Here is a 21,168-nt window from a genome sequence, read left to right as displayed (position 1 = left end):
GAATACAATAGACTAAGAAGGCAATGGTGGGCTTCGAGAGAAACTGTAGCTGAAGTTCGAGATGTAGAAACATAAAAAAATAATGACTAGCTAGAAAAACGAGAAAAGCTTATAAGACAAAGAGTGGTCTTCAAGAAAACTGTATTAAAAAAGTAGAGGGTACAAGAAACAGGTACAAAAAGAAATTACAAGTCATCAAAAAGTTGTAAGAATTCCGTCAGCGCGAACAACCTTATTTACTATAATATGTATTGCAGTTTATATTATTTAAATATACAAGATTTTTGATATGAATTTGGTCACTTTACGATGTTGTTAGATTAGCTAATTATGTGATAATTTAACACAGAAGGTCCCTTAAGTAGGGATTGAATGAATGAACCGATTTGGTACTACAAAGATCTCACAATTTTCTACAGAGTTTTATTTTCGATAACATATAGTATACGCTAGATATCACTTTGAAATGAGTCAAGTTCCAGAAAAAATCAGTATTTAGAGTATAACGATATTTGAATGATAACCTGGGGATGATGTAGATACTTGGTATTAGTTTCCTCGTTTCTCGTTAATGATAACTTTTGATTATCATTAGGAATCGTCGTTTATAAATAGTGGAACTAAAAAAACTCACAATTCTATCCTTCATATTAAAATCGTTTCCCCATAATGGCGTCGTATTCAATTCGGATTAATCCAAGCTATTCAAGCCAAAGTTTTCAACTATAAACTGTTAGGTTCTTTTAAAATTTGATTTCTCAATTTAATATAACGGTTACTTTCGTGATCTAGGAAATAGAACGCCAATGAAAAGGAAAAAAAAAACAAAAGAATCGTTAAATATTTCGGGGATTGTTGTCTCGTATTGATGATTGTCGGCGCCATGTCGGCCAAACGAAACGCTTGTTTGGATGACTTCTAATATTACCATCGAACATAAGTTGTTTTATGAAACTCCTTGCCTGCTAGCACGTATATCGATTTTAGTATCAACAAGCTATTCCAGGGACGTATTACGATGTTTCAGTATTCGCATTATGACAACTGGAACACAGAGCTATAAGGAGGAACCAGACAAAATAAATTTGTCAAATATCATTCCCAAATAGATCATAGATCTTGGTGTTTGATAGAACGATTTCTTACAACAGAAAGCGTTCATTTTACGAAGAAATATACAAAAATTTAAGATAAAACTGATACAGGATCTTTGGTTGCTTCAAGTTCAGATGCTTGGGAATCGATATGAACCACATTCAAAGAAAATTCATCAGTACAATGTCAAAATTTCTTTAGAAGAAAGCGACGAAGCAAAGCGTTTGCAGATCTGTTTATCTTTGATGTCCCGTATTTCCCAAACTGTATATATTGGAATTTCTATTGAATAACAAAATTTTTAACAGTTATTATTTGGTGTACCATATCAGCATGTTAAATTGTCTTATTTACAAATACTAAGCACGGTCAAGATATCCAGAAGATTGATATAAATGTGAACAAAGAAAAGACAAATTAGGTTGAGCTGGTACTGGTTACCATAAACCGAATCGGTTGTGATACCCTTCATTTTCCAAAGTTTGGAAACTCAGTTTTCTACCTAACCACCCTACCATTCGTTTTTACCTTTTCATAGCTTGTTTGTGAGCATTTCCAGTACACATTGTAGTATCACATTGCATATATCCCATTCGTAGATAAAGTAGCATTCCCATGAGAGCATGGATCACAGATATTGTGATTATTTCTTAGAGAAATCAATGGACACTCAACACTGTCTACATCAAGGCTCAACATATGTTCTTCGATGTAAATATAGTTACAAAGAACTGATCGAAATCTCTGTTCATATCGAAATTTCGATACAAACTTCTATTCTTCTAGACTATACAGAGCCTTTAATAATTTCATGGGGAAATCAAAGGACACTCGACATGCTTCAGTGCTATTTTCTACATCAAGGCTCAGCATATGTCCTTCGATGTAAATATAGTTACAAAGAACTGAACGAAATCTCTGTTCATATCGAAATTTCGATACAAACTTCTATTTTTCTAGACTATACAGAGCCTTTAATAATTTCATGGGGAAATCAAAGGACACTCGACATGCTTCAGTGCTATTTTCTACATCAAGGCTCAGCATATGTCCTTCGATTTAGATATAGTTACAAAGAACTGAACGAAATCTCTGTTCATATCGAAATTTCGATACAAACTTCTATTCTTCTAGACTATACAGAGCCTTTAATAATTTCATGGGGAAATCAAAGGACACTCGACATGCTTCAGTGCTATTTTCTACATCAAGGCTCAGCATATGTCCTTCGATTTAGATATAGTTACAAAGAACTGATCGAAATCTCTGTTCATATCGAAATTTCGATACAAACTTCTATTTTTCTAGACTATACAGAGCCTTTAATAATTTCATGGGGAAATCAAAGGACACTCGACATGCTTCAGTGATATTTTCTACATCAAGGGTCAGCATATGTCCTTCGATTTAGATATAGTTACAAAGAACTGAACGAAATCTCTGTTCATATCGAAATTTCGATACAAACTTCTATTCTTCTAGACTATACAGAGCCTTTAATAATTTCATGGGGAAATCAAAGGACACTCGACATGCTTCAGTGATATTTTCTACATCAAGGGTCAGCATATGTCCTTCGATTTAGATATAGTTACAAAGAACTGATCGAAATCTCTGTTCATATCGAAATTTCGATACAAACTTCTATTCTTCTAGACTATACAGAGCCTTCAATAATTTCATGGGGAAATCAAAGGACACTCGACATGCTTCAGTGCTATTTTCTACATCAAGGCTCAGCATATGTCCTTCGATGTAAATATAGTTACAAAGAACTGAACGAAATCTCTGTTCATATCGAAATTTCGATACAAACTTCTATTCTTCTAGACTATACAGAGCCTTTAATAATTTCATGGGGAAATCAAAGGACACTCGACATGCTTCAGTGATATTTTCTACATCAAGGGTCAGCATATGTCCTTCGATTTAGATATAGTTACAAAGAACTGATCGAAATCTCTGTTCATATCGAAATTTCGATACAAACTTCTATTCTTCTAGACTATACAGAGCCTTCAATAATTTCATGGGGAAATCAAAGGACACTCGACATGCTTCAGTGATATTTTCTACATCAAAGCTCAGCATATGTCCTTCGATTTAGATATAGTTACAAAGAACTGAACGAAATCTCTGTTCATATCGAAATTTCGATACAAACTTCTATTCTTCTAGACTATACAGAGCCTTTAATAATTTCATGGGGAAATCAAAGGACACTCGACATGCTTCAGTGCTATTTTCTACATCAAGGCTCAGCATATGTCCTTCGATTTAGATATAGTTACAAAGAACTGATCGAAATCTCTGTTCATATCGAAATTTCGATACAAACTTCTATTCTTCTAGACTATACAGAGCCTTTAATAATTTCATGGGGAAATCAAAGGACACTCGACATGCTTCAGTGCTATTTTCTATATCAAGGCTCAGCATATGTCCTTCGATTTAGATATAGTTACGAAGAACTGATCGAAATCTCTGTTCATATCGAAATTTCGATACAAACTTCTATTCTTCTAGACTATACAGAGCCTTCAATAATTTCATGGGGAAATCAAAGGACACTCGACATGCTTCAGTGATATTTTCTACATCAAAGCTCAGCATATGTCCTTCGATTTAGATATAGTTACAAAGAACTGATAGAAATCTCTGTTCATATCGAAATTTCGATACAAACTTCTATTCTTCTAGACTATACAGAGCCTTTAATAATTTCATGGGGAAATCAAAGGACACTCGACATGCTTCAGTGCTATTTTCTACATCAAGGCTCAGCATATGTCCTTCGATGTAAATATAGTTACAAAGAACTGAACGAAATCTCTGTTCATATCGAAATTTCGATACAAACTTCTATTCTTCTAGACTATACAGAGCCTTTAATAATTTCATGGGGAAATCAAAGGACACTCGACATGCTTCAGTGCTATTTTCTACATCAAGGCTCAGCATATGTCCTTCGATGTAGATATAGTTACAAAGAACTGAACGAAATCTCTGTTCATATCGAAATTTCGATACAAACTTCTATTCTTCTAGACTATACAGAGCCTTTAATAATTTCATGGGGAAATCAAAGGACACTCGACATGCTTCAGTACTATTTTCTACATCAAGGCTTAACAAACGACCTTTTATTTAGATATAGTTACAAAGAACTGAACTTGATAAAAACCTCTATTCTTCTAGACGTAGTTCCAAACCTGGAAGATCATTTCTATTTAACAATGTTACTACTAGAGAATTTTCCTCTTCGACACAGTATCCAGTATTTTTATCTCGGTTATCTTCTAAAAACTGTGTCGTTTCTTCATCCAGGAGAAGCCCCAACAGAGCAGATATTCGATCGTTTCTTCATATCCTTCACACTCTTTGCGATAAATGTTTTTTGACACTTTCTATTTTTGGAATCTCAAGCTAAAAGTAAAATCATTCCAACAATATTCTAAATTGAATGTTTCCCGAATTTAGTTATGTTTGATCATGATGTTCGGCTGTGATTCCCGGGTCAATAGCATCTTTTAAAAATGTCGGCGCGCTTTCTCTTTCAGTTCTTGGTTCCACAAATCTATCTACTTTAGAGATACCTTCCACTTTATGATGTCCAATTACGAAGCAAAAGCTCAGGAAACTAGAAAAGTGTCTCTCGAGATAATAGGTGAAAATTGGGAAGAGCTAACAATATGAAAGCGTTTTGAAGAAAAATTAGTCAACAGGTTACTAATTTTATCTAAACCTCTGAAAAAAAAACACTTTTGTAATTCCAAAACATCAAGATCATGCAAAAATTAAGGATCTAGATTATATTTAGACGACATTAAGTGATTATGGAAAATCAAAATAATTATTTACCTGATAAAATCAATATTGACACGAATACGGACCATTTTAGTCGAAAGTAAAGATTTAAATTCCACATAAAGACGTACGGAACTCAAAATTCAATATTGAGCTTGAAGTTGTTGGTAAATATCTTGCGGAAGACCTGTTGCCACTTGGAATTCGTGAAGGGTTTCACTAGAATATCACGTAGCTCTTTTATTGAAGCCATCTTTGCTCGAGTCGGGGGCTCGAAAGCAACCAGTCGCCATGCCACGCCGCGATATTCGCCAGAATACGGCGTAGTTGGCAATTTACAAAATAGACTACAGAACGCCACGACAAGAATAACTAAAATCGGAACGTTTATTTTTATACCTCGTAAATAACTCTAATAGACCAGTGAGATAAATAAAATCTAATCAAATAAATATATACAGTATGTCAAATTCAAATTTACAAGACAGTTATACAGGACGATGCTTCTAACTATTTATCCAAAACTTTATGGTCGCAAATGATGAAATTTCCGTTATTTTCAGTGGGTCTAGGTTCTTTGTGAAGAAATGATGAAGTCCAACGTTGAAAAATGTTCAGTTTATTGAGATTCAAAATGTAACATGGTCACCCGCTTTGACTCTATATAAAACAAAATAGTGTGAGGTTAGGATAGGGTCAAGGTTGGGATAGGTGGGTCAGCTGTCAATTTGATCAATTCTCAATATTTTCTTTCTCGCAAATTCAGATTTGTAACTTATAAAATGGAAAAAACCAGGAAAGTATCGGCTGGAACTACTGCATCGTACTATTGCCATCGAATTAAAAATACCTCGACGTATCGTTGACTCATAAAGAGCTTTGGCGATAGAAAACGTTTGAGAAGACATCGAAAACCCAAAACTGCTGAATATTAATGAATTGTATTAATTGGTAAACGTAATTTGTAACTTATAAAATGGAAAAAACCAAGGGTGTATCGGCTGGAACTACTGCATCGTACTATTGCTATCGAATTAAAAATACCTCGACGTATCGTTGACTCATAAAGAGCTTTGGCGATAGAAAACGTTTGAGAAGACATCGAAAACCCAAAACTGCTGAATATTAATGAATTGTATTAATTGGTAAACGTAATTTGTAACTTATAAAATGGAAAAAACCAAGGGTGTATCGGCTGGAACTACTGCATCGTACTATTGCTATCGAATTAAAAATACCTCGACGTATCGTTGACTCATAAAGAGCTTTGGCGATAGAAAACGTTCGGGGCGACCTCGAAAAACCAAAACTGCTGAATATAAACGAATTGTATTGATTGGTAAACGTAATTTGTAACTTATAAAATGGAAAAAACCAAGGATGTATCGGCTGGAACTACTGCATCGTACTATTGCCATCGAATTAAAAATATACCTCGACGTATCGTTGACTCATAAAGAGCTTTGGCGATAGAAAACGTTCGGGGCGACCTCGAAAAACCAAAACTGCTGAATATTAACGAATTGTATTGATTGGTAAACGTAATTTGTAACTTATAAAATGGAAAAAACCAAGGGTGTATCGGCTGGAACTACTGCATCGTACTATTGCCACCGAATTAAAAATATACCTCGACGTATCGTTGACTCATAAAGAGCTTTGGCGATAGAAAACGTTCGGGGCGACCTCGAAAAACCAAAACTGCTGAATATTAACGAATTGTATTGATTGGTAAACGTAATTTGTAACTTATAAAATGGAAAAAACCAGGAAAGTATCGGCTGGAACTACTGCATCGTAACATTCCCATCGAATTAAAAGTACCTCGACGTATCGTTGACTCATAAAGAGCTTTGGCGATAGAAAACGTTCGGGACGACCTCAAAAAACCAAAACTGCTGAATATTAACGGATTGTATCGATTGGTAAACGTAATTTGTAACTTATAAAATGGAAAAAACCAAGAGTGTATCGGCTGGAACTACTGCATCGTACCAAGCCATCGAATTAAAAATACCTCGACGTATCGTTGACTCATAAAGAGCTTTCGCGATAGAAAACGTTCGGAACGACCTCGAAAACCCAAAACTGCTGAATATTAACGAATTGTATTGATTGGTAAACGTAATTTGTGAGTTATAAAATGGAAAAAACCAAGGGTGTATCGGCTGGAACTACTGCATCGTACTATTGCCATCGAATTAAAAATACCTCGACGTATCGTTGACTCATAAAGAGCTTTGGCGATAGAAAACGTTTGAGAAGACCTCGAAAAACCAAAACTGCTGAATATTAACGGATTGTATTGATTGGTAAACGTAATTTGTAACTTATAAAATGGAAAAAACCAAGGGTGTATCGGCTGGAACTACTGCATCGTACTATTGCCATCGAATTAAAAATACCTCGACGTATCGTTGACTCATAAAGAGCTTTGGCGATAGAAAACGTTTGAGAAGACATCGAAAACCCAAAACTGCTGAATATTAACGAATTGTATTGATTGGTAAACGTAATTTGTGAGTTATAAAATGGAAAAAACCAAGGGTGTATCGGCTGGAACTACTGCATCGTACTATTGCCATCGAATTAAAAATACCTCGACGTATCGTTGACTCATAAAGAGCTTTGGCGATAGAAAACGTTTGAGAAGACCTCGAAAAACCAAAACTGCTGAATATTAACGGATTGTATTGATTGGTAAACGTAATTTGTAACTTATAAAATGGAAAAAACCAAGGGTGTATCGGCTGGAACTACTGCATCGTACTATTGCCATCGAATTAAAAATACCTCGACGTATCGTTGACTCATAAAGAGCTTTGGCGATAGAAAACGTTTGAGAAGACCTCGAAAAACCAAAACTGCTGAATATTAACGGATTGTATTGATTGGTAAACGTAATTTGTAACTTATAAAATGGAAAAAACCAAGGGTGTATCGGCTGGAACTACTGCATCGTACTATTGCCACCGAATTAAAAATATACCTCGACGTATCGTTGACTCATAAAGAGCTTTGGCGATAGAAAACGTTCGGGGCGACCTCGAAAAACCAAAACTGCTGAATATTAACGAATTGTATTGATTGGTAAACGTAATTTGTAACTTATAAAATGGAAAAAACCAGGAAAGTATCGGCTGGAACTACTGCATCGTAACATTCCCATCGAATTAAAAGTACCTCGACGTATCGTTGACTCATAAAGAGCTTTGGCGATAGAAAACGTTCGGGACGACCTCAAAAAACCAAAACTGCTGAATATTAACGGATTGTATCGATTGGTAAACGTAATTTGTAACTTATAAAATGGAAAAAACCAAGAGTGTATCGGCTGGAACTACTGCATCGTACCAAGCCATCGAATTAAAAATACCTCGACGTATCGTTGACTCATAAAGAGCTTTCGCGATAGAAAACGTTCGGAACGACCTCGAAAACCCAAAACTGCTGAATATTAACGAATTGTATTGATTGGTAAACGTAATTTGTGAGTTATAAAATGGAAAAAACCAAGGGTGTATCGGCTGGAACTACTGCATCGTACTATTGCCATCGAATTAAAAATACCTCGACGTATCGTTGACTCATAAAGAGCTTTGGCGATAGAAAACGTTTGAGAAGACCTCGAAAAACCAAAACTGCTGAATATTAACGGATTGTATTGATTGGTAAACGTAATTTGTAACTTATAAAATGGAAAAAACCAAGGGTGTATCGGCTGGAACTACTGCATCGTACTATTGCCATCGAATTAAAAATACCTCGACGTATCGTTGACTCATAAAGAGCTTTGGCGATAGAAAACGTTTGAGAAGACATCGAAAACCCAAAACTGCTGAATATTAACGAATTGTATTGATTGGTAAACGTAATTTGTGAGTTATAAAATGGAAAAAACCAAGGGTGTATCGGCTGGAACTACTGCATCGTACTATTGCCATCGAATTAAAAATACCTCGACGTATCGTTGACTCATAAAGAGCTTTGGCGATAGAAAACGTTTGAGAAGACCTCGAAAAACCAAAACTGCTGAATATTAACGGATTGTATTGATTGGTAAACGTAATTTGTAACTTATAAAATGGAAAAAACCAAGGGTGTATCGGCTGGAACTACCGCATCGTACTATTCCAATCGAATTAAAAATACCTCGACGTATCGTTGACTCATAAAGAGTTTTGGCGATAGAAAACGTTCGGGACGACCTCGAAAAACCAAAACTGCTGAATATTAACGAATTGTATTGATCAGTAAACATGATTGACAACTCCGGACTCAGATATAGTAGCTCAGATCAATGAATCCAAATATTTGCCTTTTGGTGCTTGTACAATGAAAAGAACATTGGAAAAGCTTTTTTTTGGAAGAATGGTGGTGGAAAAAACTCTTTCAAGTTTTCAAAATAAAATTAAGATTCTAAAGAACATAAAACTTGATCGTGTGAGTTTTAAGAAGTGATCTGTTAGATCTCTGTGTTAACCCGACTACAAAACACACTAGAAGCTCGTTGATGGTTAGAGGATTTTTTGGAGGAATTATGACTGGAGATCTGATGAAAATTAAAGGAATTCTGAAGGGAGAAAACTATAAGAGAGTATAAGACGTTTTGGTCATCGCGTGATTGACAATCTATCTTTCCATTATGACAACGATTCCTTGAAGAGTATTAGGAAGATTTGGTAAGGAAGAAATTTACTGAAAATGATGATTTGGCCGTCACAATTAACGATATCGTGAATATAGTTATTGTTCTTTTGATGTTAAAGCCGAATTTGAGCATAGTGAGTTGCAAGACAGAACCACAACGAGCTCAAACCGTCACTCACTAGAATTTGGACTGATCTGCATATTTAGTTTTGTTCAAACTACTAAACTACTTTTTTAGTCTCGAAAATATATGACATGGTTCTGTTCTGATGATTTTGCTATTTGTATAACAATATATTGAATGTAGTTCAGTATGATACATGCAAAATCATAAAAAAAGAAATGGAGAAACAAAAAAAAAGTTTATATAACTGGCCTAAGAACTAGAACGTTTATTTTTGCTTCCGTAAATAGCATTGGTCTTTATTTTTATGTGTTGCCGTTATTACAGAAATTGGAGTCCGTCCGAATAGAAAACTGGGAAACGTTTTTCTCGAAATCTTCGAATTTGTTGTAGGGATAACGTATAAAGAATACTTATGACTGGTATTGTGGGAAACTAGTAATATATGATGGTGCATTTGGAGCATTACATATTTTTCACCATTTTTCTTTAAAATTGAAATTTCGTATATTAAAATCCAGTCGGAGTCCAACAGTGGACTCAGATAAGAATAACGATGAGAATTATAAGAGATATAGTCAAAAAAAAGTGTTTTTTTGTTTTTATTCAGGCATATACATATGAAATATCCACAGATTTATAAAATAATTGGACAAAATTTGTTTATTACTTATCAAAAACTGAAGTAAAATCTATTTGTCTACTGATACTTCGTCGATGTACGATTCTCATCCTTTTCTGTTCAGTCCTTCAGTTATCTAAGCGTTTAGTTTTGTGATTTTAGTGACCATTTAATTGTTCAACGTCTTTCACAATTATACGAATCGAATCAATTTCGTTGGGTGGAATGATATGGAGTGATAAAAATTTATATTTCAAAAAATCTAAATACTTTCAGTATAGTCTAAAAATTTCATTGTTGATGAAAGTATAAGTTAGGTTAGTGATGTTTCTAGAGGTTTCTTCCAGCCTGCTAGTTTGGATCGTTCTTGGAACGTTCATTTGAAGCATTTAAACGATTTTTTTCTGCGCAATCTCTGTCCGTCCAGAGAACCGTTCACCAACTATACCTAAGTCGGTTGGAACACATTGCGCAGAATCGTCACTGTACCAAGGACGGTTTCGGATAGGAACGAACCTCAAACTGACCAATTCCTATCGATATTTGTTAATATATTGCTCATTACGTAAGTAAAAAAAATATTAAGCCGTACTACTAATCTAACAAATCGAACAAAAAGTTAAACGTCGTGGAAAGATCTTTCTACGTAAATTGATCGACTTGTAATTCATTTTATTTGAACTACCAGTAAATAAATATTTAAACAAGAAATCTTCAAGGTGTTAAACGAAATTTGCAACGTTCAACGTACGACATTTTCTTGAATTATTAATAGAGAAGGGATTTGGAAACTCACAATTTCCCTTCATCCATTTGTACGTCTATACCTTGCGGTGATTGTTTCCTTCCTATATCGAGTGTTTACTCTTATTTATTTATCTTTCTCACCTTTTTTTTCTTATATATTATATTATATAGGGTGTTTTGACATTCACTTCACGCTGTTTACAAAATTTTTAAAGATGTAGATGGATGAACATGATTTTTATATATATTTAGGAAAAGGAGGCAGCTAAGATCTTTATATATACATCTCTCATAGGTTTTTGAATGGGCTGGTTCAATATTAGTATGTTGAGGATACTGACGTGATATTTATAATCTATTACAAACTTCAGAGGGTGCGAATGTTTGTATTGCAAAACGTAGTGCCTATTATATCTTTTTATATAGAAATTTAGCAAAATCTTAAACAATTTTTTTAAATTTCCAGTGAAATGAGATCCCATTTGATATTTGAATCGCAAAATCATGTTATTTTCCTCAATTTTTTGACTATAATAACTTTATAAATCATTTGATATGTTTTTCGTATTCCTCGTTTGAAAACACCATTTAAAATTAACCAATTTCGAGATATAAAATTGTTGGTACATTCAGAACAACTAATTTTCTTGAATAAAAACGTTGCCATTTCACATAAATTCACATAAATTGTGATATTTGTGAGAAAAAATTTGGTCCAAATTTAACCCTGTATACAGGGTGTCCCACGACAAGATCAGTATATAGCAAAATACTCATAGTAAAATTAGGAAAATTTCTTTCTCTTTGGATACGATCTTTTCAACTAAAAAGATGACCGACGTATATTAATTAGTACATTTTTGAAATTTACGTGAAATTTTAATATACTTTTGCCTGAAAACTTTTTTAAAAATGCATACTTTTTGAGTTATTAATTTCTTTGTAAAAATTTGACGGTTGCAGACCCTTATAAATTATTTTTTTACGAGGATACCCTTAAAGATATGAAAATGGTTTCTATTCCATTGCTTTGTACAAGGTTAGACGTATTTAAATCTATGCTGAAAAATTATTTTTTTTTATACAGGGTGTGTATAAAAAGTATTCAAAGTTTAACTTCATAAATATTGGATTTCCTTATTTTTTTAAATAGAACCACCCTACTCTACTCTATTTTTTTAATGCAGTCAGGGGTGAAAAATAATGTAAATTCATGTATTTTTTCCTATACCTAAGCCTTATCGTTATCCAGATATTAAATGTTTTCTGTAAATTTTTATAAATGCAGGTGCAGTCAAAATTTCATTTTGACCCTCTGATACAAGCACTAAAAAATAAAAAAGTATTTTGCTGTACCTTGTCAAGGTCTAAAAACAATCGAATCAAATTGTATTTACGTCGCACAATCGTCGCAGAAAACCCAAATGTAGAAATTTTCATGATTTTACTATGAGTAGTTTGCTATAAACAGATAGTTTTAACTCGTCGTGGGACACCCTGTATATCTTATGATTATGGAACTGATGAAATCCAATTTAAACAGTCGCTTTGAAAAATGTTTGCTCAGAGACATATGTCAAAAATAAATCTATATCTTGAATAGTTTCGGAAATAATAAATGTTTTATACAAGCATATCAAATTTTTTCGGGACTTTTCAACATAATAATTGAAAATGCACATTTATATCAAAAGAATACGAAAATATATGAAATATCATGTATTTTTTTTCTTAAAATCAAAAATTAATGTTAGTTTCCAAATCAAATGTACAGTTTTCGAGAAAACCTAATTTTCATGAATTATCTCCAATTTTCCAACTATAATAATTTTTTTCCAAGCAACTGATATCTTTTTCGATCACCTCGTATTCACAAATTTTCTTTATACCATCTTTCACTTCCTAATTTTGTTTTAGTAGAATTTTGTGATCTTGACTATGACTAAATTATTGTATTTGAAGTATAGATCACAAAATTTTTTTAAAACAAAACTAGAAAGTGAAAAATGATATAGAGAAAAGCTTTTACATATAAAACAATTAGTTGATTGGCCCAATTTATGTAATTTTTGCAGCATTTTCATCGTCAATACAATGAAAATGCAGTTTTTCAGAAAACAAACCCATTTATGAAACCAAAAACTGCCATTTCATTGTCTTGTCGATGAAAATAATGAGAAAATTACATAAATTGAACCAATCGACAAATTGTTGGAGTTTACTCCTTAAGAATCGGTATGAGAAAAATGTGAGGAGTAAAATCTATCGATGAATGACCTCGTTACTTTTTTGGTGCGCACCCTATGATGCGCAACTTTCTAATTTGTCAGTGTCAACATACTTATATTGCTGTCATTGTGAAGATTTATTATCATTTTGTTCCGTTAAAGTGAACTGAAAGTATTTTCAAATAACTATGGCAGAAAAAGGTGTAGATGATATTGCCGGAACATCTAACAAACACGTGGTTGCAAGGTACGTTATAATTCATGTATTATATGTATGAGCATGTGCAATTTGTATTTATTAAATATTTTAATAATTATCGATGTAATTCATATAAATATATATTTGAAAACAACACATAAAATTAGATAATCAACCCAATATGAATTATCGAGCGCATCCACATAAAATAGAAAATTTCTAGCCCAACCAAAAATTAATTTTTTTGTCGATGTCTATAAATTCTTCCACGTTATTATGATTTATTTTATAAATAATTTTTAAATATTAACAACTGTAGTCAATAATTCGATAATATTATCAGAAAAATCGACAATATTTTTTCATTACAATAATGTTTTTATATAATTTTCTTTCGAAAAGTTATTTTTTAGTTTATTTAAATAATTTTCATGTACTATTTATTATTGTATGTAAAAGATTTAGTGACATAATTATCTATTTATAACCATTTTGTTAATTATTAAGATAATATTATATTTTAAATAAAAAATTAATTATAATAATTTAAAAAAAAATGTTTATAATAACCTTTTTTTATCAATTTTCTTAAAGTCGGTTAAAATTTTTATAATTATGCATTTATAAATTTTTTTTATATTTTTTGACTAGGAAAAAATCTAAATCTCCAAAAATTCCAGCCGAGAGACAGCGAGCTTACAGATTGAAAAAAAAATTAATGAAGGAAGCCCAAAATATTCTGGCAATCAACCAATCTTTTTTAAGTTAAATAAAATCTTTTTGGGTCTGGTTAGACTATCGAACTTAAGAAGTAAACTCCAGTCGTGCGTCGGAGATGACACACACAATTTTTTATATATAAAAAGCTTTTCTCTATATCATTTTCCACTTTCTACTTTTGTTTTAATCAAATTTTGTGATCTATCCTTCCAATACAATAATTCAGGCATATCTTGTCCATCATTTGTATGAAAAACGTTACACATTTGATATTTGACAATTAGTCAACTTTCCTTTAAGGGCTCTAAGTTATGATAGAGTGGAAATGAGCTGAAGACACATTGTATTTACAGAGGTCGTGCCAAAACTTGTAGATCAAAAAAGAAGTGGTCTAATGAGACTAAACGAAATTATTCTTGAGCTAATTCGATAGTATTCAAGGTTTTTCCATTATCTGGTGATACGTAAGTCAAAAGTTAATACACGTTGTATTCCGGACGCATACATCGCGAAAAAGAAAAGATTTATTCAAGTAATATATCAAGGAAAAATAGGAAAACTCAAATTGAAGTTGGTCGACGCCGTCTCATACTCTCAGATTAATTCGTTTTAATTTAACAAAAGCTTCAAGAGGGTACGTGTTACGAATACCCGTTACGACGAGAAAATCTAGTTAGTTTAAAACAAAAGACGGTAAATAATTGAAGAACGTGTTTTCGCAAGAATGATTTGAATCCGCAAATTAATTATTTTTAGTTGGATTTGTTTCCTACTGCAAATTATTTTCTCGTTCCAACTAAACAATAGACAACGGAATTGCTTCATTTCCGGAAAACACCAAAACCTTCTATGATGCACTCTTGTTGTTAGCGAAAGTTTTTTTTTTCCAAAATTCGTATAGAAATTAAAAAAAATCAACTATATATGTGTCAATTCTGAAAACTACCACCTTAGAAGCGTCATTACCTCGAAAGTCAAGGTTTAAAAAGAAAATATAAAAAACAAAATTATAGAACAAAGATATAATTAGATCGAGTCGATTTTTACCAACAAAAACTTATAGTAGCCCCAATGGGGATGAAATGTAGGTAAAGAAACATCTAAAAGAGATGAAGAAATAAAATTAATTATTCCCTATGGAATAGGTGATGAAAAAACGATGTAATCACAATAGATTTATCTAAAGAAGGCATTGTGAAACTCATTTACTTGTAAAATGCAATTTTCGAACTGAATACCAGGGAAAATGATGATGATGGTTTTTAAATACGAATAAATCTTGTATTTGAGCTTTTGGAGCAACTTAAACACCAGTTGATACATGTATAGATTGGATATGGAAGTTTTTCATAGGGAAATATGAGTTTAGTGCCTGGCAGAATAAAGAAAACCGGAAAATTTTCCAAAAAATATCACCTTTCAGTTCCATATATTTTAATGATCAATAAGAATCATCAAGCTCCTCAAAATATTCATTAACTGCCAACGTAATCTCTTAATTGTGGGAAAATCTTTGACCACCAAGTAATTTTTTCGAGTTTGGGTACAGAAAATATTCCGATGGAGATGAATCTGGCAATTAGGGTACATGAGGTAGCAATACAAACTTTAATTCATCAATTTTGGCCACATCAATAACGGATGTATGAGCTGGTGTATTATCTTGATAAAACAACACTTTCTTCTTAGCCAAATGCAGCTGTTTTTGCTTGATTTCTTCGCTGAAACGTTGCAATAAGATAGTTTTTTTTTCTGGGATAGTTAATAGAAAATATCCTACACGACTCCCAAAAAACCGACACCTGCAGATCGAACGGTCTTTGTCTTTTTTGGAGTCGGTTCTCCCTTTTCAGACCATTGTTTTGACTGTTCTTTTTATTCGGGTGTGAAATTATGGACACACGTTTCACCCATGGTTATAAAACACTCGATGGAAACATCTTCGAGACGCTATCTTTGTTCCATTGTGAGCAAACGCGGGGCTCAGATACTCGCAGCTTTCTCATATCCAAATTCTCAGTTCACATGCAATGTACTGCACTTTTCGAAATGCCTACTATGTCTACTAACTCGCGCAGCTTCAGTCTTGAATCATCTAGTACCGCTTTGTGGATTTTCTTCAACATTTCTGTAGTAGTCAACTCATTTGGTTGACCAATGCGATGCTATTATTCGCAGGTCGTACGGTCTCGTCTAAACTTTGCTACCCAATATTTTACCGTTAATAACGAAGAAACAGACTTACCAAAAGTAGAATAAAGTTCAGTTTTCATACTAACGCCTTTTATGTTAAGGGAATTGGAGAAACGGGTTAAAGCATCAGTATTTTGGAATACGTTTGGTATAGTTATCATTGAAAAGGACTAAATCATGAATAGCTTTATTGGAGCGTTCTAAAAATGATATTGAGGAAAACAGATAACAGATAGACAGATAAAAAAGTTATCGCCGAAAATGAAATTCGATAAGAGAAAATATTTAACGTTTTTCCAATTAAACATTGTTTCAAGTCTCAACGTACCCTGTACAATAAAAGAATTTCGAAAATCCTCTTAGAATGATATTACATTGGAAATACTGTTACTAGTTTTATCTTTGGAAACGTGTAGTAACCTTTTTAATGTGTCTACTTTGCTGAGCTTGCTTTATACTCTTATTCAATATATTTCCAAAACGCCATAAAAATATTTCCCTAGTCTCTTCCATCAAGGAAATTGTGGATTTTTCTTGGTTTATTAGTGAGAAAATAAAAGCCTTTTACACTTATCCACTCTAAGGGTTCTATCGCGAGAAAATATAATTTTGTAGCTTTCATACTTTTACTTATTCTTCGATGTTCATTTCGAAAAAAATCTATACTTGAATATTGATGTATAGTATAGTATATAGTATAGTAATAAAGTAACGTTTTTTGTATTTATTTATACCACTTATATTCGTGGGGTGAATTAATAAACACTGACTTTTACATTCTTAATTTATTTACACACTATAAAATACACTTAACTTATAATAATTTACTTATAACTATAACTGCGATTAATTTTATTAATTCTTTTCATTTAATACTAAATTAACTGCGTTTACACAAATCATTTATACACCTAAATAAAATTCTACAGAGTTCTAGAACAAAAAAAAACGAAAGAAATGAATAAATCAACTTTTCCAGATACTATTTAAAAAAATAATGTAAATAAACTTCCTTCTATAATGAAAAGTTCATCAAATGCGCCTTCGCATTTTATAAAAAACAGATGAAAGGCGCCGCGCGAATTCGTAAAATTTTAGAATTCCATTCTAGCTACACAGGGTCGGCCTAAGGAACCATTTCGTGAGCTTATTCGTAATAATACAACTGTTGATGTTTCTCTCTATTTGTTTATCTGTCTGCTAAGATGCAATTTACTCAACAAATTCCGTAGATAAGCAAATGAACGTGGATATTTTGAACATTACAAGGGCCGGTTTCTTTTTCAACCTCAGATCGCTCCGTGCCGAAGCTACACGGGCAAAAGAAAGCGAGAATGCACTGTAGACATTCAGAGATGCATTGTTGACATTCAGGCGTCAGTCGGCGTTGTGTTACAGCCACGTAAACATGTCCGCCATTATCGATACTCCCGCTATGTGTGAATTCATTTTCTACATGCAGAAATCAATCAATTTTCTACGAAATTTTCACCATTGCATACAACACAACAAAAACATTCGACAAGAGTTTTTTTATTGATACATACCAGAACTTTGAATACAAGATTGCTTTACATGAATTAAGACTCAAAGTTTTGAGATTTAGGCAATTCCCTTGGTCTCTATCATCCAATAAGAGGACTTGTGTAGCCTTAGCTCTGACATCCTTGTTGTCTTTGACACCTAAATGTTTCTTTAACATGCAAGTAACCAAATTGTACGAGGGATGAAGCATAACAGTCCATCGAAACGTCTTGGAAATTTTAACAGTGATTCTGCCGAAATTTCACAATATCCCTTCGAGTTTATTGTTGTCCCAGATTGCATGAAATCGATTCGATCCCAAGACCTAGTCGCCATAACTTTTCCTGTCGATTGCGTTTGTCTGAATTTTTTTGGTATCTGTGACATCACTGACGAGATTGCTGTTCTCTTTCGGGCGTCAAAGCGCTGCTTCTCAACATCCGGGAGACCTCACAATGACACAACGTTTCTGTTGAAGCTTCAGAAATGTACTCAACAAGATCATAGACGTTAACCATCTAATCTTCTTGACAATCAGCGGTGTTTTTCCGCGTGGTTCTCATCCAAAAGCCATGCACCATTTGCATCAGTTGTCGATGAATCTCCACGAATGGTACTGTTGTCAGATTTAGGCTAGGACCTTCTCGAAAGGTTGTAGCTAATCGAAAACTTTATTTTTTTATAACTTTTTCCAAACTAAACCAAATAGTCGTCTAATTGTAGACCAAGCATAAGTAATATCTTGAAGTCTGTCGTTGATAGTCCGGATATTAATAGAATTCCAGCTCTAATTTCGTTTCTATATGAAGTTTATATTATCCTAAAAAGTATTGTTAACTGTTTTCATATATAATTTATTGAGTTTCTCCATTTTTTGCTTTATCTGTATTTGCTGCTCTGGTTTCTATACTTATTATTACGATAATGTAAAAAGTGTCGTGCAATACATTTTACATCACAATCCGAAAATATAAGTAAAGTTTCCGATACCATTACTGATATTGAGAAGTCCCAAGTATGGCAGAAACAATAAAATATTGTTGCAAGCTAGCATCGAGTTTCTGCGACAAAACATCGAAAGAAAAGTCTGAAACTCGAAGAAAATAAATCCAAATCTTTCTATCTAATCAAATTGGCCTCAAAAAGTGTATTCGAAGTTTAGCATCGTCAACGAAACGGGAGAAATAAAAAAAAACTTGATCGAAGCAACAAACATAACAAAACAAACATTCACGATTCTCATTTCCTGGAATGAACAGCTACGATATGACATAAGTTCCTCGGCGGCGGACGTGAACGAAAGCACACAATATAATTCAGTGGCGCTAGTTCTATTTTCACATTTTCATTTCGAACTAATTAATTTATTATGGTTGTTCGATGAGTAACATCGACGCAGTATATTTTTAAATATGAATGAATGTAAAGCATGTATCAGCAAGAAAAACATCTGGAGTTGAAGAGAAAGACACAGTTAATCAAAGTATTCCATAATCACATTGTTCAAAATTGCTTCCAATGCCGAATACATGGAAGTCATCCTGGACAGAATCCTCTGAAAAAACTCCTATCCCAACAGAAGAAAGGAAAGGACGACACAACCAGGATAAAATTCGAAGAGGACGAAGACCTACTTCAACATCCAGCTGAAAAAACTGATGGAAACTACAATGGATGGACACAACCAACAAGAAGAAAAAGGATAAAAATAAGAGAGTCTGTTAATTTTTGGAAATTATCAAGATTTAGGATAATAGATAAACTTATTGAGGACGTTCTCGAGAGATTTATACAGAAAGGAAAGTGTCTAAAAAATTAATTAATTAATCAATATACTTAATAACCAAATTCCCTCGTTTTCATAAGCCTATACGAGCTTTCTCAAGTCGTCAGAAAATCCTAAAACAAAAACTGAAAACTTGACGATAAAACAAAAAGTTTACTGAAAGTGTCAGAAATATGAATATATGAGTCGAAAATGCCTCTTATTATCCCCATATCTTTTTATTTCAGAGTTTTCTATATTTATTAGAATAAATCGCTTCTCCTGAAGTTTCCAGTCACTAGATTTTGAAAAAATAGATGAAAGTATCAGAAATTTACAAAATATCGAATATACTGATTCAATATGAGCCAAGAAGGCCCCTATTGATCCCCATTTCTTTTTATTTCAGTTTCTTTTTACATTACTTAGAACCAACTTCTTCTCCTGAGGTTTCCAGTCACTAGATTTTGAAAAAATAGATGAAAGTATCAGAAATTTACAAAATATCGAATATACTGATTCAATATGAGCCAAGAAGGCCCCTATTGATCCCCATTTCTTTTTATTTCAGTTTCTTTTTACATTACTTAGAACCAACTTCTTCTCCTGAGGTTTCCAGTCACTAGATTTTGAAAAAATAGATGAAAGTATCAGAAATTTACAAAATATCGAATATACTGATTCAATATGAGCCAAGAAGGCCCCTATTGATCCCCATTTCTTTTTATTTCAGTTTCTTTTTACATTACTTAGAACCAACTTCTTCTCCTGAGGTTTCCAGTCACTAGATTTTGAAAAAATAGATGAAAGTATCAGAAATTTACAAAATATCGAATATACTGATTCAATATGAGCCAAGAAGGCCCCTATTGATCCCCATTTCTTTTTATTTCAGTTTCTTTTTACATTACTTAGAACCAACTTCTTCTCCTGAGGTTTCCAGTCACTAGATTTTGAAAAAATAGATGAAAGTATCAGAAATTTACAAAATATCGAATATACTGATTCAATATGAGCCAAGAAGGCCCCTATTGATCCCCATTTCTTTTTATTTCAGTTTCTTTTTACATTACTTAGAACCAACTTCTTCTCCTGAGGTTTTCAGTCACTAGATTTTGAAAAAATAGATAAAAGTATCAGAAATTTACAAAATATCGAATATACTGATTCAATATGAGCCAAGAAGGCCCCTATTGATCCCCATTTCTTTTTATTTCAGTTTCTTTTTACATTACTTAGAACCAACTTCTTCTCCTGAGGTTTTCAGTCACTAGATTTTGAAAAAATAGATGAAAGTATCAGAAATTTACAAAATATCGAATATACTGATTCAATATGAGCCAAAAAGGCCCCTATTGATCCCCATTTCTTTTTATTTCAGTTTCTTTTTACATAACTTAGAACCAACTTCTTCTCCTGAGGTTTTCAGTCACTAGATTTTGAAAAAATAGATGAAAGTATCAGAAATTTACAAAATATCGAATATACTGATTC

At 32.9% G+C, this 21,168-nt stretch overlaps 1 protein-coding gene and 1 long non-coding RNA gene across 2 annotated transcripts in view; one reads left to right on the top strand and one right to left on the bottom strand.

The window, feature by feature from the left end:
- LOC130894451 (uncharacterized) overlaps positions 1–21,168 on the top strand; it is a 692,198-nt gene that overhangs the window by 314,881 nt on the left and 356,149 nt on the right. The window lies entirely within an intron of this gene.
- On the bottom strand, positions 4,219–5,156 carry LOC130894459 (uncharacterized). Its single transcript, XR_009059335.1, has 2 exons — positions 4,957–5,156; positions 4,219–4,842 (listed from the first exon to the last, which is right to left on the bottom strand). It is a non-coding gene; the product is annotated as an uncharacterized LOC130894459 (long non-coding RNA).

This window comes from Diorhabda carinulata, chromosome 5 (genome assembly GCF_026250575.1).
Source record: "Diorhabda carinulata isolate Delta chromosome 5, icDioCari1.1, whole genome shotgun sequence".
NCBI lineage: Eukaryota > Metazoa > Arthropoda > Insecta > Coleoptera > Chrysomelidae > Diorhabda > Diorhabda carinulata.
Note: the sequence above shows the minus strand (reverse complement) of the source record. Positions and strands in the feature narration are given on the sequence as shown.